Source organism: Theropithecus gelada, chromosome 3 (genome assembly GCF_003255815.1).
Source record: "Theropithecus gelada isolate Dixy chromosome 3, Tgel_1.0, whole genome shotgun sequence".
Taxonomy (NCBI): domain Eukaryota; kingdom Metazoa; phylum Chordata; class Mammalia; order Primates; family Cercopithecidae; genus Theropithecus; species Theropithecus gelada.
The window spans coordinates 130,475,198-130,496,182 of NC_037670.1; the positions used below are offsets into that span (position 1 = coordinate 130,475,198).

The 20,985-nt window shown below is 41.3% G+C and overlaps 1 pseudogene; it reads left to right on the forward strand.

The window, feature by feature from the left end:
• The first annotated feature begins 10,335 nt into the window (after positions 1-10,335).
• On the forward strand, positions 10,336-12,657 carry LOC112621668 (annotated as a pseudogene).
• The last annotated feature ends 8,328 nt before the right edge of the window (positions 12,658-20,985 follow it).

The window sequence follows — 20,985 nt, forward strand, 5'->3', positions numbered from 1 at the left end:
ACCTCTGCCCCCGGGGTTCAAGCGATTCTCCTGCCTCAGCCTCCTGAGTAGCTGGGATTACAGGCGGGCGCCACCACATCCAGCTAATTTTTTTTGTATCTTTATTAGAGACGGGGTTTCATCATGTTGGCCAGGTGGTTGGCCTTGAAGTCCTGACCTCATGATCTGCCCTCCTTGGCCACCCAAAGTGCTGGGATTACAGGCGTAAGCCACCGTGCCAGCTCTTAATGTTATTTCAAAATGAGATATGCCTTGACAGATTAGAGATATGTTCACATGCAGCTTTATTAATTAACTTTAAAGATCTAAAACATACCATAACTTAGTAAACCAATATTGGCATCTCTTCTTCTTTTTGTTTATTGAAGGCCTTAGAAATTGGAATTGGCCAGGCCCTTTCTCAGCTTCTGTGCTAAACTTTCTGTTGCTTCTGTCTGCCTCTCCTGCTTCTTGTTCAAGCCCACCAGTGGAAGGCGTGGTGGTTACTTTTCCTCAGGAAACCTTCAGTGTTAGAGTAACTCCTTGAACTTTAAGAAGGTTCCGTCCTTGGCCCTGTGGCACTCAGTTTTAAAGATGGAGACCACTGAGGGTGAGCGGAACCACATCTGGTCACTTATCAGAACTCATTTGGACAATCTCTCTGAGCAGAACAAAACAGAAGTGAGCCACCACTGCTCACCTTCAGTCACAACCCAGCACTGCTTCTGCCAGTCAGCCAAGCTCAGGGGCCTACCTTCCTGAGAAGGAACTGGCCGTGACTGGCAGAGCCAGTGAGATCTGATTGGGTGACAAGATCATTGTGATTTTTTTTTTTAAATCTTCCCCAGACAAGAGTGTTTAAACAACAGCATCTCATTGAAGGCACAACTGTTCAAAATCTGAGAAGAATGTTCAGATGACTATATCACACTGATTACAACACTGGTCATTTTCTGATTTGTTCCTCAAATCTGAGGAAAGAGCCGGATGCTCTGGGAACAACGTGTTCCAGGTCTACTCTACTAGGGCTATTTGGAAAATAATCCCTGTAATATAAAATGGTTCTGTCTATCTGGGGTAGTATTATTGAACTATATCTGTCGTGGTGTAATTATGGCTAAGTTACTTACATAATTTGTCATTGTTTTACTTTCTCTCTGTGGCTTTGAACACATGTGCCAGACTGTGACACTTGGGATTTAGGAATGCTCAGAAGGCCAGAAAGAAAAGTGTATTTAGGCAACCATATATTAGCTATATTAGGCAACTACATATAGCTATATTAGGCAACTCATTGGCTAACTATACTATTTTTTGTTTTTCTCAATGGGAATACAAAGTTTTGGTCAGCTTATTGGCAAGATGAGACTTTGTAACTCATTCCTGACCAATGTTTATCTCCTTTTCTGAAAAGATATTGTTTAATACCAAATTCAAAACCTGACTTTTGCTTATAAACTCAAATAAGTGTTTTGTTTTCACTAATGAATTCAATAATCATTTTAGAAAAATTTTAAAATAACTATATTTAAATTGTGCAATAGATTGGTTCGATAGGCTCAGTAAATTAATCTCAAAATAATTAATTTGAAGCCTTTTAAACTTTTCATTTTAAAACATATTTTGATTTACAAATTGCAAAGTACAAAGAGTTATTTATACACTTCACCCAGTTTCCCCTAATGTTAACATCTTCTCTAACCATCATATATTTGTCAAAACAAAAAAATAAGTATTGGTGTATTACTACTGACTAAACTAAAGAATTTTTCAAGCTTTATCAGTTGTCCACTAATGTCTTTTTTACTGCCCCAGGATCTCATCCAGGAAACCACATTTAATGTAATGAGTATCATAGGTGATCAGCAACTGTCTGGGGCCAGTGGTGCAGGCAGTAAGAAGAATTTACCAAGATAGTTGTAGGTAAAGAAAGGCAGATTTATTTGAGAAAGTAGGAAAATGTATTGCAAGGGTGCAACAGGCAGGTCAGCGAAAGAGGAGCTGACTGCAAAGAGACAAAAGCTTGCTAGGAATTTTATAGGATGGTGCTTCTGCTCTGCGCTTGAAGAAGACTTTGTGTAGTAATAATAATGCTGAAGTTGCAGTGAGTTAACTTGAATTTTTCTATCAGCCAAGAATCTGATGATAGCTGGGCACAGGAAGATTGTGGGTGATTACGCAGGAGGGCTATGTGTCCTGGACCATGAAGAAAGGCAGACTTATAGCTTATCTATCTGCTTTCTCGTTTTGCTTTCCCCTGGTCCTGCCAGCCTGAATCCTTTTCCCGAATTAGGACTCTACCTTTCTTCACGCCCCGACAGAGCAACAATGACTAATCTTTGGCATGTGGTTGAATGTCTCATCTTCCAACTGCTTCTTGCTGACCAGGGCTGTAGAGTTGGCCCTCCCTAGGATTGTTAGTCGGTCAGGAGGTTATGTGGGCCTAAATCCTGGAATTAAGACCTAAATTGGGCAGGGTTGCTATGAGACTATGGGGGAACAGCATTTGTAGCCTAAAATTTTGTTCTGCTGCATTCAAAGGAAAGTTATGGAGTTTTCTTAGTAGATAGATTTGCTGTAGTACTATTTTGGTTTGAAATTGTTGTATCCTAGAAAACACAAAACCAGATGTAGTGTTAACAATACATGATGCAAATAAACAAACTAATATGAGCTTTATTATAGGCAGAAGAAGTTGAGCAACCCATGGCCAAATTTAACTGGAGAACCTTTGAAATAGTTGTGCTAAAAAGGAATCTTGAGGAACTCTTTTTTGAAGGCCCTTTAATATTTTTATGCTCTCTGTTATCTTTTCTAAACTTTCTTCTACCTGACCTGAGTTATTGATGTAAAAGCAACAAGGTTTATTTGACAGCATGCAGGTGCCTCCTGCTTCAGCAGGAAGCACGTCCAACATGAGTTGGTTCTGCAAAACATCCCCTGCCAATGAGTTTAGGGCCTGCCGTTGCGCTTCAATGGCTGTGACTGTAGCTTCCCAAGATTGCTGGACTAGGATGGTGAGATTATGAATACTGCACTTAAGCATGGGTATATCTGCAAACCAAAATATTGCACAGGCTACAGAATGTCCTAGGTCATTTTTCTCTATGGCAGGATTATTATTGGCGAGGATGCCACGTGATGGGAGACTAAGTACTGCTTCTGATGTCCTTTGGAGGGACCAACATAAGAAGGATTTTAACTTTTGAACTTGGCCAGAGGTTACAAAGTCTGAGGAGTTATATATATGCACTCCAGATATTGCTGCAACTATAGTGCAAGTGCTTCTTCACTTAATAGGCAAGGCTAGAAATACGTTAGATCTGTATACAAAGAAGAACCCAGTTCCTTTTCATGAAACTCCTGAAGAGGAACCTCATAACCAGGCATAGGTGTGATCAGTTTAGATTCCAGTATGATTTGCATAAATAGAGGGATCCCATGGTCCCCCAGGATTAAATGTGGATGGGCGGTGACCCAGAAAGTAGTTATCCATGCATAAGGGGTAAAAGTTAGACTTGTAGTGTTATGTGAATGTGGGGCCGGACAGATATGATTTTTGAATATTAATGAGATAAGAGAAAATTGAGGAAAAGATGTAGATGTATTAGTGAAGTTGAGAAGTCATCCAGTTTTGACTGCTATTTCTATATATTCCATCTTGGTTGCTGAACTATTTATAGGCATAAAGGAATTGTTATAAATCTTTCTGGCATGAACTTTGTTGTTTCCTCATCACAGAGAAAAACTGGAGGTGCACAGTGAACTTGTTAAGAGTCATTATATGGCTTCCATTCTGGTTTGTTTGGTTATAGCTGAGAGTGTAATTGCAATGGGCTTGTGTGTTAAAGCCCCTGGGAAAGGGCCAGATTCCTTGGAATTTCTAGCCTTACAGGCCATCTCTGGTGACCTTCCTATTTGCTCGGTCACTGTGGATGATTGGCATGAGGGATCAGTTGGCCTAGGTTTACCTCATAAACCTGTATTTTTGGTGTGTGTGTACCTGGTGTAGTTGAATCCAAAGCATTGGGCTTCTGTGTTAGCAATTTCTGCTATAGATAGTGGGACTGCTAGGAGAGTAATGTCATTCTCGAGTCACTGCCAACGTGAGCATATCCAGCGGTTAGTGCTGTGTGTTGTGTTAGCAACCTGAGATATTACTGGTTAGACTGGGTGCTTGGTGCAGCCATGGAAGCAATAGTTAGCCATAATAGACAGAGTAAACGCAGAAGGATATTTAAGGAAAATGACAATATACAGTAAACTCAGGGAGACAGGAAAGAAGAAAGACTGTAAAGAGTATGAAAAAAACCAAACACTTAGTGCCTCAGCATATCAATGTTGTGATATGGGGGTAAATAACATTACTAGGACAAAGATGAAGAAATATCCCCTGGGCAGTAGTTTTGGAGGTCCCCCCTGCAAATAGTAATAGTGTACTATCTCCCTTATAAAAGCATTAATATCAAGAGGGTGAAGCTGCTCAAGAGAGGCAGTTGGATAGTTACTGAGAGCTTGCAGTAGAATTGAATAAAAAGAGTCAGCTTTAAGAATAACGTTTAAGGGCCGGGCATGGTGACTCACACCTGTAATCCCAACACTTTGGGAGGCCAAGGTGGGCAGATAACCTGAGGTCAGGAGTTCGAAACCAGCCTGGTCAAAATGGTGAAACCCTGTCTCTACTAAAAAAACTACAAAAATTAGCTGAGCGTAGTGACACACACCAGTAGTCCCAGCTACTTGGGAGGCTGAGGCAGGAGAATCACCTGAACCCGGGAGGCGGAGGTTGCAGTGAGCCAAGACTGGGCCACTGTACTCCAGCCTGGGTGACAGAGTGAGTCTCTGTCTCAAAAAAAAAAAAAAAAAAAAAAGAAAAAAAAAAAAGAAAAAAAAAGAATAAGGTTTAAAGGAGGTGCTGGATTTATTTCCATCAACTTTAAGGGAGATTTAAAAATTCTAGGTTGTTTGGTTTAACAAAACCTCTTTTACCTTTTTTTTAAATTTAAATGAGTTTCCAATGTTTACCTTCTAGTTAGACCGTAAATAATGAGTATCATCTCAGCAGTAGCAGCTGAGTAACAGCAGGTTTAAAGCAGGCAGAAAAAAAGAGAGGAAGATAGAGAGCTTTAGAAGACTCTACTTAACTCTATAGTGCAGGTTAACCATTTGAGCTATGAATTTTTTTGTTGTAGTTTGCCCATCAGTTTAAATGTGCACAAAATTATAATAGTGAAAGAGATCCGATCTAGCCCACCTGCCCCTCTTGCCTTTAGCTTGTAAGCTGCCTTAATCATTCTGGGGCTTTTGGGCTGAGTTAATTTTAGAAGACATCTAGGTTATAGTTTAATGATAATAGCCCTTCCCCCAAACTCAAACACCTTTTTAAAGCTAATGAATGACCATCAGGCCAGGGGGTGGAGAGGAGCCTGATTTCTGCTAAGGCGTAGACACAGACTGCCAGCCATTCCTGTAGATAACACCACTATTGTAGGTTTGCCTTTTGAGGTATCTTTTCAGGTTTTTTGAAGTCTGACACCCATGGCTCTACCTGGACCCACCAATCCCACTCCTGTGACTTCACCCAAAAGCGATTCAGTGTGCAGGAGGACAGCTTCCACTCCCTGTGATTTCATCTCTACCCCAACCAATCAGCAGCAACCCCAGCCACCCCACCCCTCCCCTGAACTGCCTTTGAAAAACCCCTAAACTACGATCTTTGGACAAGGTTGATTTAAATACTAACTCCATCTCCCACGTGGCATGGCTGGCCTCATGTCTATTAAACTTTTTCTGTACTGTAATGCTGTACTCTTTCTTTGTACAGCAGGCAGGAAAAACTCCTCGGGTAGTTACACATCCAACCCAAAACTCAGGACTCAAACCCCTGTATGGCTGGCTCTCCTTCTACCAGATGGGCCTGAGGCTCGAATGTTCCTTTTATACAAGGAATGAATCTCTGGGTTGGCCACTCCTGTATTCCCTCACTGGGAATACATTTTCTGGTGTATCTGCTGTACAGGGCCATTCTAAGGGTATGCTCAAGTTATTCCTCTCAGGGGCGTTTACCCTACACTTTGACAAGAGGTTTCACTTTCCTAAGTTTCCATTTTCTCATCCCCATTTTGCAGACGGGAAACGAGAGTTGTAGTGGGATTTAAATTGTATAATCATAAGAGATCATTTAGAAGAGCGTCTGGTACAGACTAAGAACTGAGGAAATATTACCCATTCTTGCCACTGTGTTCCAGAAACAGTGGAGTGGATGCATCAACCTTCTGATCGGGTGGGTAAGAAGCAGCAAAGACTTAGTGCTAGAACAAAAGTCATTTAAGGAAATCAGACTTTGGCTAGAGCGAATTAGAGTTGTAAGGAAGAATGTTCCATTGATAAAATGAAAGAAATATGAAATAAGAATATAATTCTTGAAAGCAAATTAAATGCAGTTTTTCCTTACTGAAAGCTATGTGGGGCAGAGGTCTTGCTAATCCTCCCTGTGTGGGTCTACTTTTAATCTATTTGTGTCATCACCATTTCAAGCTTAGCTCACATTTAAGCAATGAATAAACAGGGAAAACCCTCTAATTTGTAGAGGTTAATTTTATTTTTATTTTTATATTTTTGAGCCCGAGTCTCACTCTGTCACCCAGGCTGGAGTGCACTGTCCCAGTCTCAGCTCACTGCAAGCTCCGCCTCCCAGGTTCAAGCGATTCTCGTGCCTCAGCCTCAAAAGTAGCTGGGATTACAGGCACCTGCCACCATGCCCAGCTAATTTTTATATTTTTAGTAGAGACAGGGTTTCACCATGTTGACCAAGCTAGTCTCAAACTCCTGGCCTCAAGTGATCCACCCGCCTCATCCTCCCAAAGTGCTGGGATTACAGGCATGAGCCACCGTGCTGGCTGAGGTTATTTTTATAATAATCATTACAAGTACTGTAATTAAGTTATTTAAAAAAGGCTTATTATATAATAACTATTTTATAATAACATAACTTGGCCTTTGAATAGTGTTTTGCCTTTTTCACAGAACTTTCAGGGTCATTTTTTTATGTGATCTTTGAGTTAAAGGATGGTGTAGGAATTGTAATCCACATTTTGCTAATGCAGAAACTGAAGTTCAGAGGGAAGAAAGTGTATTAGGAAAGGCTTCGTAGGGGAAGTGACACAGCATTGTAGCTTGAGAGATGTGTAGGTGATTCCTCAAGTAGATGGGGGCTGAGGGGTTTTCAGCAGAGATGCTGCAGAGGGTAGGGCAGGTAGGGCATAGTGCTAGAGGAGGGGGAGTTCTATAGTGAGACCAAATACTTTGATATATCCGATGCTTTGGGTAAGGGGAGCAGTGTAGAGTCAGGGCTTTGTGTATCAGGCTAGGAGTTTGGACTTTATTCTCTGCCAGGGAAGTGCTTTCAGGCAAAGGAGAGTAATATGATTAGATTTCAGTTTAGGAAGATTACTATGTCAGTAGTGTAGAAGCTGAACTGGAAAGATGTTTAGGTGGTAGGTTCAAGCTAGCTGATATTTTCTAATCCTATTGATCGTGAGGTCTCAGTTCCCAGGTATGGTGACAATGAGCAAGTGTAGACAGCCAGGTTGGCACTAGCTGCATAAACTGCTTGTGACAAAAGCACAGCATTTAGACACAGAAACCACTGGCTGCTGTCCTAGATTTGTCAGATCTACAAATTTTCCTGGAGCATTTACTGTTTAATTTCCTTTGGCTTACCTCATCTGTGTAATGAGGGTATTTGTATGGCACCAGCTTTGCATATGTTAACATTGATGAAATACTTCAAATAAAACAAATCAGAACTTGGGAATGAAGATAGATATGAATATGCTACAGGCTGGTCCCAAAATCATAGCTAAGGGTGGAAGGCTTAGCAGGTTGCCTATGCTATATAAGCAGGGTTGATAAGAGGTTTTAAGATCCAGTTTTGAGCAGTCTGTATCATAAATAATTATTCAAAGGACTTCCATGTTTTATTGTCTTCCTGAAAAGCAGAGTACCCACAAAGATTTATACAGAGTTTTCAAGTTTAGCATTGTGTTATAGCCAGCACTGTCTCTTGAAATCAGGTGGGAAGCAAAACAAAATGTCCACTAGTTCTGAATGAATGGTTTATTTATCCTATTTGCAATTGCACAGAGAACTGACTTCCTACGAAGGAGAAAACTGTTGACAGATCTTCTGAGACAATAAACTGGGTGAACGAGGGGCTTTGTTTTAAGCCTGCTAGACAGAATTTCTCCAGGATCTGAACTTCCCGTATCTAGGGTGGGAAGCCCAGAGAAATGTACAGTAGCCCTTCCCTCCTAATTCTAACCCTGCAGAATTTGTGTCAGAACCACCAAGATCAGATTCTGAGTGACATCAGAGCATTTATTAGGAGAGAACAGATTACTGAAGGTGACCACTTTCAATATTAGCTAGTCACATACCCAGGACGTCTATAATCTTATCAACAACAGAAATCAGTCTTCTAACATGATGCAAAGAGGGGAAAGAAAGAAATGCCTGAGTGGAGGCTGGCCAGGAAGATTCCAATGCTGATGAACTGAAGGCAATGGAAGTTTGTATATCATTTCTCTAGCAGGCATAGGAAGGTACTTTGCACAGTAGGTGGGTTTCTAGAAAGTTAACTATTTTTATTTATTTATTTTTGAGTCTTGCTCTGTTGCCCAGGCTGGAGTGCAGTGGCACGATCTCAGCTCACTGCAACCTCGCCTTCCAGGTTCAAGCGATTCTCTTGCCTCAGCCTCCCAAGTAGCTGGAACTACAGGCATGCGCCACTGCACCCAGCTAATTTTTGTATTTTCAGTAGAGATGGGGTTTCGCCATGTTGGCCAGGCCAGTCTTGAACTCCTGACCTCAGGTGATCCATCCACCTCAGCCTCCCAAAGTGCTGGTAGAGACTTAACTATAACTGTAATTTTTTCAAATGGAATTTTCTTTTAAATATACTTTAGGACTTGGTCACTTAAAGGAATGTTTTGGAGAATCTGCGTGTGAACATTCTTTTTTTTTTTTCCTGAGGGTCTCACTCTGTTGCCCAGACTGGAGTGCAGTGGCACGATCTTGGCTCACTGCAACCCCCACCTCCCAGGTTCAAGCGATTTTCCTGCCTCAGCTTCCTGAGTAGCTGGGATTACAGGTGCGTGCCACCATGCCTGGCTGATTTTTGTATTTTTAGTAGAGATGGGGTTTCACTGTGTTGGTCAGGCTGATCTCGAATTCCTGACCTCAGGTGATCCATCCACCTCAGACTCCCAAAGTGGTGGGATTACAGGCGTGAGCCCCCACACCTGGCCTGCTTGTGAACATTGTTTATATTTCATGGGCTTGTATTTTTTTATACTTTCCACCCATTTGAATTTTTTAAAGTGATAAACATTTGTCATTGTCTTACAAGCTCAATAAATTGGTCTTTGCTTTCTGAAGCAATTTATTATCGTTGCTATTTTCCTTGAGGGAAAAGCAAGTTTCTGTGTTTGTATTTAAACCCCTCTGCTTTCTTATTTTTCTTTTTTTTTTTTTTTTTGAGACAGAGTCTCACTCTGTCGCCCAGGCTGAAGTGGTGCAGTGGCGCGATCTCGGCTTACTGCAAGTTCCGCCTCCCGGGTTCACACCATTCTCCTGCCTCAGCCTCCCGAGTAGCTGGGATTACAGGTGCCTGCCATCATGCCTGGCTAATTTTTTTTTTTTTTTTTGTATTTTTAGTAGAGACAGGGTTTCACCATGTTAGCCAAGATGGTCTCGATCTCCTGACCTCGTGATCCACCCACCTCAGCCTCCCAAAGTGCTGGGATTACACGTGTGAGCCACTGCACCCGACCTCTTATTTTTCTTTGTTGATTTTTTCCTCTCCTAGTATGACCAATGGTGAGAAGCCTGAGTTTATTGACTTTGACTAGGAATTTACTGACTTTGATTTTGTAATCGAGGTAGATGACCACCTTTTTGATGAGGCCTGAGAGAATAAGAAAAGTCTCAATCATCCCCCCACCCACCTACGGAAATATATATATACCCTATGCCACTGTCACACTGACCCTGAACTGCCATCATAATACATTATCTTAGGCTAACGGCTTCATGTTCTAAAATATAAATACCCTGGAGAATTATTGGATTAAATGGTTTATTACAGCATAATGCTTTAATGAGAAATTATCTGAATATTTTTCTCCTGGCCGTAAAAAAGAAAAAAAAAAAAAAAGGGAGTTTTAATGGGAGTATACCAAGAAGGAGATGGTCTTGGAATCTGGGCACCATCCCAGGAAGACAGACTTAACTAAAGGGAAAAGTTCTAGGCTGCCGAGGAGCTGTAAAAGGGATACTGAATGCCTGGGAAGTATGATGGAGAAGCTGCTCAGTATTGAAGAAAAGGAAAATGCAAAGTACAGTTAAAGCAAACTTGGATTTATGATACAAGTTAGCTTAGGGAAGACTGAACTCTTAGCATCTTTAATTTCATTGTTTGCCAATCATTTGAGAAGAAAAACCTGAACATTTCATACATTCCTTCTAGTATTTATTGATCACTCATATGTACTGGACACTTTGTTAAGTACTGATCATACAAAGTAGAACAAGATATTCTTGTCCTTAGAGAGTTTATATTTTAAAGGGAGAGATAGGGCTGGATGCAGTGGCTCATGCCTGTAATCCCAACACTTTGGAAGACCAAGGCAGGTGGATTGCTTGAGCTCTGTGGTTTGAGCTCAGCCTGGGCAACATGGTGAAACCCCATCTCTACAAAAAATACAAAAATCAGCTGGGCATGGTGGCCTGAGCTTGTAGTCCCAGCTACTCGGGAGGCTGAGGTGGGAGGATGGCTTGAGCCCAGGAGGCGGAGGTTGCAGTGAGCCAAGATCACACCACTGCACTCCAGCCTGGGTGACAGACCCAGGCCCTGTCTCAACAAAATACAATAAATAAAGGGAAAGATAGGACAAAAACTATATATATTTTCAAGTTGTGATAAGTGCAGTGAAGAACACAAAACATGTACTTTTTGTATATTTTTTTTGTTTTCTGCTTTACAATTAGATTTCCCTGTGAAATCTATGGCAAAACAGAGATAAATTGGTAAGGGCTGCAGTCTTCACAATCTACATAAAAACTATGATTGACTCAGGTCCTATATAAGGAAATTTCTGGGGATAATCCTATGACACTCTCAGTACTCTTTGAAATTCTGTAGAGCGAAGAGGTTGTGGATTCTGGCAGGAAGAGCAATCAAGGTGAAGGTGAAGATGTTGAGCTGGAATCTGGACAACTATGTCTGCAAAACCCAATTGGACTTATAGATTGTTCCAAGAAACTATGATCCTACCTTACATCCTTTTGAGGTCCTGCAAGAATATGTAAGAGTTTTAAATGCTACCAAACTGGAAGGATTATTTGCAAAACCATTCCTTGCTTGGCTGGATGGTCACCGAGATGGAGTCAGTTGCTTGGCAAAGCATCCAAAGAGCCTGGCTACTGTCCCTTCTGGGGTATGTGATGGAGAGGTTAGAATTTGGAACCTGACTCAACTGAAATGTATCCGTATAATACAAGCACATGAAGGCTTTGTATGAGGAATATGTACTCGCTTTTGTGGGACTTCTTTTCACTGTTGGTGATGACAAAACTGTGAAGCAGTGGAAAATAGATAGGCCAGGCTATAGAGAGGAGGAAGAGCCATTACATACAATATTAGGAAAGACAGTGGGATTGACAGGAAAGACAGGAGGAAGAGCCATTACATACAATATTAGGAAAGATACTGGGATTGATCATCACTGGAAAGAAGCTGTTTTTGCCACATATGGACAGCAACTAGACATTTGGGGTAAACAAAGAACTAATCCTATATGTTCAATGACCTGGAGATTTGACAGTATAAGTAGTGGTAAATTTAATGCAATTAAGACACTTATCTTGGAAAGTTGCACGTCTAACAGGAATATAGTACTATGTGATATGAAGCAAGCTACTCCTCTGAAAAAGGTTATCTTAGAAATGAGAACAAATACAATCTGTTGGAACCCTATGGAAGCTTTCGTTTTTATGGCAACAAATGATTATAACGTATTTACTTTTGATATGTGTGCACTGGACACTCCTGTAATGGTCCATATGGATCATGTATCTGCAGTGCTTGATGTGGATTACTCTCCCACTGGGAAAGAGTTTGTGTCTGCTAGTTTCGATAAATCTATTTGAATCTTTCCTGTAGACAAAAGTCAAAGCAGGGAGGTATATCACACAAAGTGAAAGCAACATGTTATCTGTGTAAAATGGACTTCTGACAGCAAGTATATTATGTATGGATCTGATGAAATGAACATTCACCTATGGAAAGCTAATGCTTCTGAAAAATTGGGTGTGCTTACATCACAAGAAAAAGCAGCCAAATATTATAACCAGAAACTGAAGGAGAAATTTCAGCATCATCCTCATATACAACCAACAGCTCATCATTGACATCTACCAAATTCTGTCTACAGCCCAATTCAGGAACAGTGCATCATGAAGGAAGCTTGTTGACGAAAGGAAGTGAATCACATTAAACACAGCAAGCCTGGATCTGTGCCAATTGTGTCAGAGAAGAAGAAACACATAGTGGCAGTTGTAAAATATTTGGTATTCCTAACAATCCTGATGTATAATTACTTGTTACTTTTGATTTGAGAACTCTACAAATAAAAGTGCTGGGACTAGATTAATTGTAAACATTTCAGTTATATATGTAGAGCTTTATCGTTGCTCCTTTTAGCTACCCTGATAAATGATTCTTAAAGGTGGCCTAATTGATAAGACTGTCTAACTGTTTTATCCTTAATCTGTGTTCTTCTTTCATTGAAGGATACAGTACTTACAGTACTTGCAACTAACTCATTTTTTCTGTTTTTGTTTTTTTGTTTTTTGTTTTTGTTTTTTTTTTTTTTTTGAGACAGAGTCTCGCTGTGTCACCCAAGCTGGAGTGCAGTGGTGCAATCTTGGCTCACTGCAACCTCTGTCTCCCAGATTCAAGCAATTCTCCTGCCTCAGCCTCCCGAGTAGCTGGGACTACAGGTGCGTGCCACCACGCCCAGCTAATTTTTGTGTTTTTAGTAGAGACAGGGTTTCACCATGTTGGTCAGGCTGGTCTTGAACTCCTGACCTTGTGATCCTCCTGCCTCGACCTCCCAAAGTGCTGGGATTACAGGTGTGAGCCACCACACCCAGTCATTTTTTCCTGTCTTTTTTTTTTTTGAGATGGAGTCTTGCTCTTGTTGCCCAGGCTGGAGTGCAATGGTGTGATCTTGACTCACTGCAACCTCCACCTCCCGGGTTCAAGCGATTCTCCTGCCTTAGCCTCTTGAGTAGCTGGGATTACAGGTGCCCGACACCATGCCCAGCTAATTTTTTTTTTTGTATTTTTAGTAGAGACAGGGTTTCATTATGTTGGACAGGCTGGTCTCGAACTCCTGACCTCGTGATCTGCCCGCTTTGGTCTCCCAAAGTGCTGGAATTACAGTCATGAGCCACCATGCCTGGCCTTTTTTCCTTTACAGATATACTTACTTTCTCTCTGATCTATTGTCATAGACACTTTACATTTGAATTGACATTTAAGACCAAACATTTCTTCTAATACCTTTAATATTACTTTGAAAATGATTGCAATGATGTTTCTTCCTATGATTCCACATAACATTTAGAAGAATGATGTCAACTTTTTATAACTGAATTTATTTCTATTGCTTTATTTTTATTTGGCTTTTTGACCCTTTCAAAACAATCAGCCTGCATTTATATAACTTTTATAAATAATATTATAATTTGGGTCAAGTTAAGATAATAAAACTTCCTTTCAGTATTAAAAAAAAAAAAAGAAATTCTGTAGACTCAGTGTTCTAAACACTGAGGGGCTCCTCAGAGCCAATTCTAATAATTAAAGAGGTGAGATTAACTGCTGCCTGTGTGGTTCGATGTTAAACCCTACCTTCTGTTTGCTATGACCACCTCCTATACAATGCCCACCCTCCTGTTACATATCCCGCAATTCCAGGCTTGAGAATTCTAACAGACTGGCCTAAAAAGAAGAAAACAGGGAAATGTGATTAGTCATGAAGTAGCTAGTGACAAGGAGAGAGGAATGAGGAATATGCCCAGAGCTGTGGAAAAAAAGGAACAAGAAAACTGACTGAAGATACTCCACGTAGGAGAGTGAATTCACACCATTTCAACATCAGTAACTTAGGTAATGAGAAGAGGGAGAGTGGTCAACAGAATTCCTTTTAAGTTTAATAGTGTAGGGGCTGCGTGCAGTGGCTCATTCCTGTAATCCCAGCACTTTGGGAGGATTGCTGGAGCCCAGGAATTCAAGACCATCCTGGGGAACACGGCAAGACCTTCTCTCTACTAAAAATAAAAAAAAAAAAAAAATTAGCTGGGCATGGTGGTGTACGCCTGTAGTCCCAGCTACTTGGGAGGCCGAGGTGGGAGGATTGCTTGAGCCTGGGAAGTCAAGACTGCAGTGAGCTGTGATTGCATCACTGCACTGCAGCCTGAGCAATCAAGAAAGACCCTGTCTCAAAAAAAAAAAAAAAAAAAAAAAAGAGCATAGCATGGGGATCCCATGCACGAAACTCCAAAGTAAGCCTTTGAGGACTTGTTGCTCAGCGTTAAGGAGGTACTATAAATAGGTACTATGCATGCAGAGTCCTAAACACTTTCTTAGCTAAGCATGTGATTACTAAAGCCATTAGAAGTAAGAAGACAGGGAGATAACTTAATGTTATTTTTATGTTAAAAGGTTAATTGTACTGTCATTAATAGAATACCAAGGAACTATGTAAAATATGTTTATGCCTTGTTCTCATGTATCTACTAGTGAAAGAGGCAAGATAATTAATTAGAGCAATCAAATAAAACTATCTCCTCAGGTCTTTTAGTGGCACACATTTTTGTCTGCCTAGCATTCCTTGTGGGAAACATGCTCCTCCTCCAACACTCCAAAGTATTTCTGGTCATGTGGTTTGGGCCAGGGATAAGTATGTGATGTAGGCTCAGGCAATCAGTATATTTTATTCCTCTCATCACAGTGACTGGCTCATGAAAGAGTATGTAGTATATGATGGACCATTTGAAAGTCTCTGGGTGTTTTACCAGAGACTTTCCAGAAAAATGTCCCTTTTTTGGATCATAGGCTCTAAAATCTCTAGAGGTCTGGAGCAGCCAGGACCAACCATCTTGCTGCTACATGGAAGGGGCTAACTTGAAGATGAAGCAAAGTAGACGCAAAGAATGCTGGAAGAATAGGGAACGGGGGAAGAAAGAGTCCAAACAGACATTTTGTCCATGCTAAGAGATCCTTGTGTGAATGAAATTCAGTAGAAGGATAGATTCCTATTAGCCTATTAGCAAGGGGACAGTTGGTGGGGCGGAGGGGGTATGACTCACCGTAGAACCACTTGTCCTTGTCAGGAGGGGCTAAGCTCCCCCAGGAAATTTACAGTGGTAGGGGAATGATGATAACAAATAACCAGTCTGGGACTTACTTGAATTTATTTGCCTTTCGGTAACTTCAAGACTGCTGAATATGCACCCACTTTCCTGGAAGCCTTCTTGTGCCCTCTGCTGCCTTAATGTCAACTTGAGTTACCTGATTCACCTAAGATCCTGTCAAAGTCCAACATAATGGTTTTGTTGTCTTACTCAAGCATCAGACTTTAAGATGTTTGGAGGCAGGGCCTGTATCTCCCACTTCTGCATTTTCATGTTTTGCACAGCCCCAGAACCCAGTAAGCATTTCAGTGATGCTTGAATGAGTGAATCTGATAAGGCATATAGAAACAGAAGCCCTGAAATATTAGCCTGAAAAATTCATGGCTTTGCATTAAAGTACTGCCTCTCCAAGCATCCTCTTGAAAAATACAAATACCCAGAGGAAACATAACATGTTTAACTGATGACCAACAATTCTCATTTTTGGCAGTTATCAGAATGAAGGTGTCAGAGGTGTTAAACAAAACAACTTCATCTTGAATAGGAGGTAGGTAAAATAAGGCTGAAACCTACTGGGCTGCATTCCTGGATAGTTAAGGCATTCTAAGTCACAGGACAAGATAGAAGATCAGTGCAAAATACAGGTCATAAAGACCTTGCTGATAAAACGGGTTACAGGAAAGAAGCCAGCAAAAACCCACCAAAACCAAGATGGTGACAAGAGTGACCTCTGGTTATCCTCACTACCACACTCTCACCAGCACCATGACAGTTTACAAATGCCATGGCAATGTCAGGAAGTTACCCAAGGAGGTCTGAAAATGGGGAGGCATGAATAATCCACCCCTTGTTTGGCATATCATCAAGAAATAACCATAAAAAGGGGCAACCAGCAGCTCTCGGGGCTGCTCTGTCTATGGAGTAGCCATTCTTTTATTCCTTTACTTTCTTAATAAACTCGCTTTCACTTTATTGTGTGGATTCACCCTGAATTCTTTCTTGTGTGAGAGTCAAGAACCCTCTCTTGGGGTCTGGATTGGGATTCCTTTCCTGTAACAAAGGGAACTATAAAAATTGGATTTTAGGCCAGGTGCAGTGGCTCACACCTGTATTCCCAGCACTTTGGGAGGCTGAGATGGGCGGATCACCTGAGGTCAGGAGTTTGAGACCAGCCTGCCCAACATGGTGAAACTCCGTCTCTACAAAAAAAAAATTACAAAAATTCACCAGATGTGGTGGTGCATGCCTGTAATCCCAGCTACTCGGGAGGCTGAGGCAGGAGAATCGCTTGAACCCGGGAAGTGGAGGTTGCAGTGAGCCAAGATTGCACCACTGCACCCCAGCCTGGGTGACAGAGTGAGACTCTGTCTCAAAACACAAACAAAAACAAAATTGGATTTTAAAGAACACTGTTTGTATGAAAGAAAGGCCATAGATATGTGTAACTAATTTGAAAAATAGTTTGCCATTATTTCCTAAAGCTGAACATTCATCTATGTATGACCCAAAAATTTCACTCCTAGGGATGGGACCAAAGGAAACTGCTATGGTTCAATTGTGTTCCCCAGATGTCAGGTTCTGGAAACTGAATCTCCAATGCAAGAGTGTTGATAGGTGGGACTTTTAAGAGGTGAGGGAGTAATGCTGTTGTTGTGGGACTGGGTTAGTTATCTCAGGGGTGGGTTCCTGAGGGATGAGTTTGGCCCCCTTCTTTTGTGTGAGCACTTTCTCTTGCCATGTGATGCCTTCCACCATGTTGTGATGCAGGAGATTCATCCCCTTGATCTGGGACTTTCTAACCTCCAGAACTGTGAGCCAAATAAATCTCTGTTCCTTATAAACTACCCAGTGTGTGATATTGTGTTATAGCTGCATAACAAGGACCAAGATAGAAACTTTTACACATGTAAAACAGGAGATGTGTACAAGAATGTTCATAGCTGCCCTGTTTTTGATGCAGAAACTTGGAAACAACTGAAATGCCTGTTAACAGGAGAGTAGATGAATAAATTGCGGTGTATTTACACAACTATTGTAGGACCATAAAAACAAACAAACCACACTGATTCACAACAATGTGGAAAACTCCTAGCAATAACATGAAGTGAAGAAAATAAATGCCCCAAATTTATATGATACGACATATAGTCATACACCACATAATGGCATTGCAGTCAATGATGGACTCTATGAGACAGTGGTCTCATAAGATTATAATGGAGCTGAAAAATTCCTATCACCTAGTGATGTCCTGAGGAATTGACTAACAAGAAGTTTTCGGAAATGGAACAGGAATGCGTGGCTGAAGAAGAGGCAAGAGAAAAGGAAATTGCAGGAGAGGAAAAAGAAGAATCCCCAAGAAAATTCATGAAGGGTTTAGCAGAACGTTTGCAAACCTCAACAAGCTCCTTAAAATGTTTAAATCACAGACCCCAACACTGAAGTTTTCATTAATAGAGAGGAATGTTCATAGTGCAGTATCTGCTTATAAGCAAATCTTTGACAAAAAAAAAAAAAAGAAAAAAGAAACAAACCAAGAATACCACCATGCACGTATTTCTGAAGAGTGACCCTCCTCAAGAAGAACCACAGGCAGGACCTTCAGGAGGAATTCCGGAAGAAGGCACTGTTATCATAGGAGATGACAGCTCTGTGCATGTTATTGCCCCTGAAGACCTTCCACTGGGACAAGTTGAGGAGGTGGAAGACAGTGACATTGATCAGGACGCTGTGTAGGCCTAGGCTAAAGTGCATGTTTTAATGTTAGTTTTTAACAAAAAAGTTTAAGAAGTAGAAAATAAAAATTTAAAAATGGAAAATTTGAAAAAAAGCTGATAGAATAAGGATATAAAGAAAGAAAATACAATGTGTTCCTGTTTTAAGCTAAGTGTTATTTCGAGAGTTTCAAAGTTTAAAAAAGTTTATAAAGTTAAAAAGTTACAGTAAGCTAATTTATTATTGAAGAAGGAAAATATTTTTAAAATAAATTTCCCATTGCCTAAGTGTCCAGGGTTTATAATCTCTGCAGTACTCTATAGTAATGTCCTAGGTCTTCACATTTACTCAGCACTCACTCACCCACTCATCCAGAACAACTACCAGTCCTGCAAGCTCTACCTATGGTAACTGCCCTATATAGGTATACAATATATGAATCTTTAATACTGTCTGTTACTTTACCTTTTGTATGTTTAGATACCCACATACTTAGCATCATGTTATAGTTGCCTACAATATTCAGTGCGGTGACATGCTGTGCAGGTTTGTAGCCTAGGAACAATGGGTTATGCCATTGCTAGCGTGAGCCTAGGTGTGTAGCAGTCTACACCATCTAGGTTTGTGTAAGTGCTCTCTGTGATGTTCACACAATGACGAAATCACCTAATGATGCATTTTTTAGAATGTATTCCTGTCGTTAAACGATGCACAATCTATTTTTCTAGAGTTACAATTAATATAAAAATAAGCTTTATAGAAATACATATAGGTGCAATAAAACTATATTTCAAAAAACTAAGGAATTCTCTGGATGATGGTGACCCTGTGTGTGTGTGTGTGGTGGGGGGTGAGGGGGTGGGGGTGGGGTGTGGGGTGTGGGATGTGGACATTGTATGGTTAGATGAAGTTTATGTCAAGGTTCCAGATTTTGTTTTGGATGGTAGGCTTCCAGGTACTTATTAAGAATAATGAAATAAGAAACTACGCACAAACATGACTAGAAAGCCTGACTTTCCTAGGAAACTGTCTGAGGCTGATGCTTTATTTGGAAAGTGCAATCTCAGAGCATTGATAGTAGGGGAGAGTGAGGCGAGGAGAAAGGATAGGGATTAATGCCGGGGGTGCTTTGGCCTTGCTTCATGAAGAGCTCTGCTGGTGAGTTGGCAGGTGAGCCTGTCCAGCCACATGGGAGTCTTCAGGTGGGACAGGTCTGCCTTGGAGCAGTCCTTGGGTGGAAGAAGGGAGAGGAAATGAGTAGATTGGGTCTCTGACTGGAAGGTAACTTCTCTGGGGCACTACCTCTGGGTTGCTTATCTGGCCTCTTTTGGTGGCAGCCGGGAAACTAAATCTCACATCTTGTGTTTTAGTTAAGTCTAGAAGTGGTGGGAGATGCCAGAATCTCAAGCCTGTGACTTTTCTGCCTAGCTGCCCAACAGCAGCAAGGGCATGGTCCCAGCCCTCCCTGGCAAGACGCTGGCTGGCCCCAGGCAGAGTAAGTTGGTGGTATGGAGGCAACTGAGTCATATCTGGCAGCCGAGCGTCTATGGGATGCCATGTGAGCAGGAGCTTGGGAGTCAGACCCACGTTTGAATCTCCATGTGAACTTGGATCAATTTCTTAACTTCCCTGGAGCCTCATCTAGAATGTGGGAGTAGTGATAACTACCTCCAAGTGTTGTTTCTCATATTAGAAAGGGATAATGTACATAATGCAACCAGCAGAATCTTTGGCATCTAATAAGTGCTAAAAATATGTAACTCCCCTTCGTCCTACCCCTGCCATGAAGCACAACTGAGATAGTACTGGGGGTTGAGGGTAGGCAGACCTGGCTTAATTCTCCTTCTCTCCTTGTCCCACCTGGCCCATTTCCTGGCCTTGGGCAACCCAAGAGCACTGGGCCCTGTGTTAAAGGATGAAGGGGAGAAAGACGCTTTGCACCCCCTTCCTAAGGTCAACAGTCCTGAGGCTACACCTTTCCTCTGTGCCCTGGGTTTAAAGAGGGATCTCAAACAGAGGTGGGTACTCCAAGCAGGCATATAAGCTGCTGTCCACTGGAAATAATATTCATCAAATATTTGTCTAATATTTACTTTGGCTGGGGGCAAAACTGGCCCAGCAGGACAAAGGCATCTTTCCCCAATATGTCAGTGGTTGGGAATGGAGGCCCAACGCCATTGATGGCAGATTTCCAATTTATTTCAGGGCTATGTCTGCCCTCTTCTGGCATGCTACCATGCCACCTGTTCATCTGGTTGTTTCTTATATGTCTAGAGCCCCACAAAGGGTGACTAGGTCAGCCAGAGCTCTTGCTAGGCTTCACTGTAATTCAGGATTACTTTTACTCTTTGATCACGTAAGAACGTTCATTTCCTGAATTGCCTGTCTTATACGTTTAAGTGCTCGTGTATTTCATAATACAACTATAGGATCTTGCATTTGAATACTTACCAGGGACTGAAATAAATTCACACTGCTATTTTGCTGGTGAAGTATCCTATTGTGTAAGTGAAGTTTTTAATTTTGTAGATTTAGATGAGTAAGTTAAAATTTTCCTTTCTGGTTCTTAATTTGTTTTCTAATTTGGGGTAAAATGAAGTTAGGTGGGGGCAGTGGGGAAACTTTCAAAGGGAGCTCTTCATATCAGTAATGTTTATACACGCTCCAACTCCAAGACGCCGTTTCGAGGACAGAGAACATTCCTGATCGCTAGGTTGACCCTGTTCACTTTGAGTTAATCCTGTGGCCTCCACAAGCACGTAGAAAATTGTGGAGAAGAGGCACTCCTTATGCTCTCATGAATTTTATTTG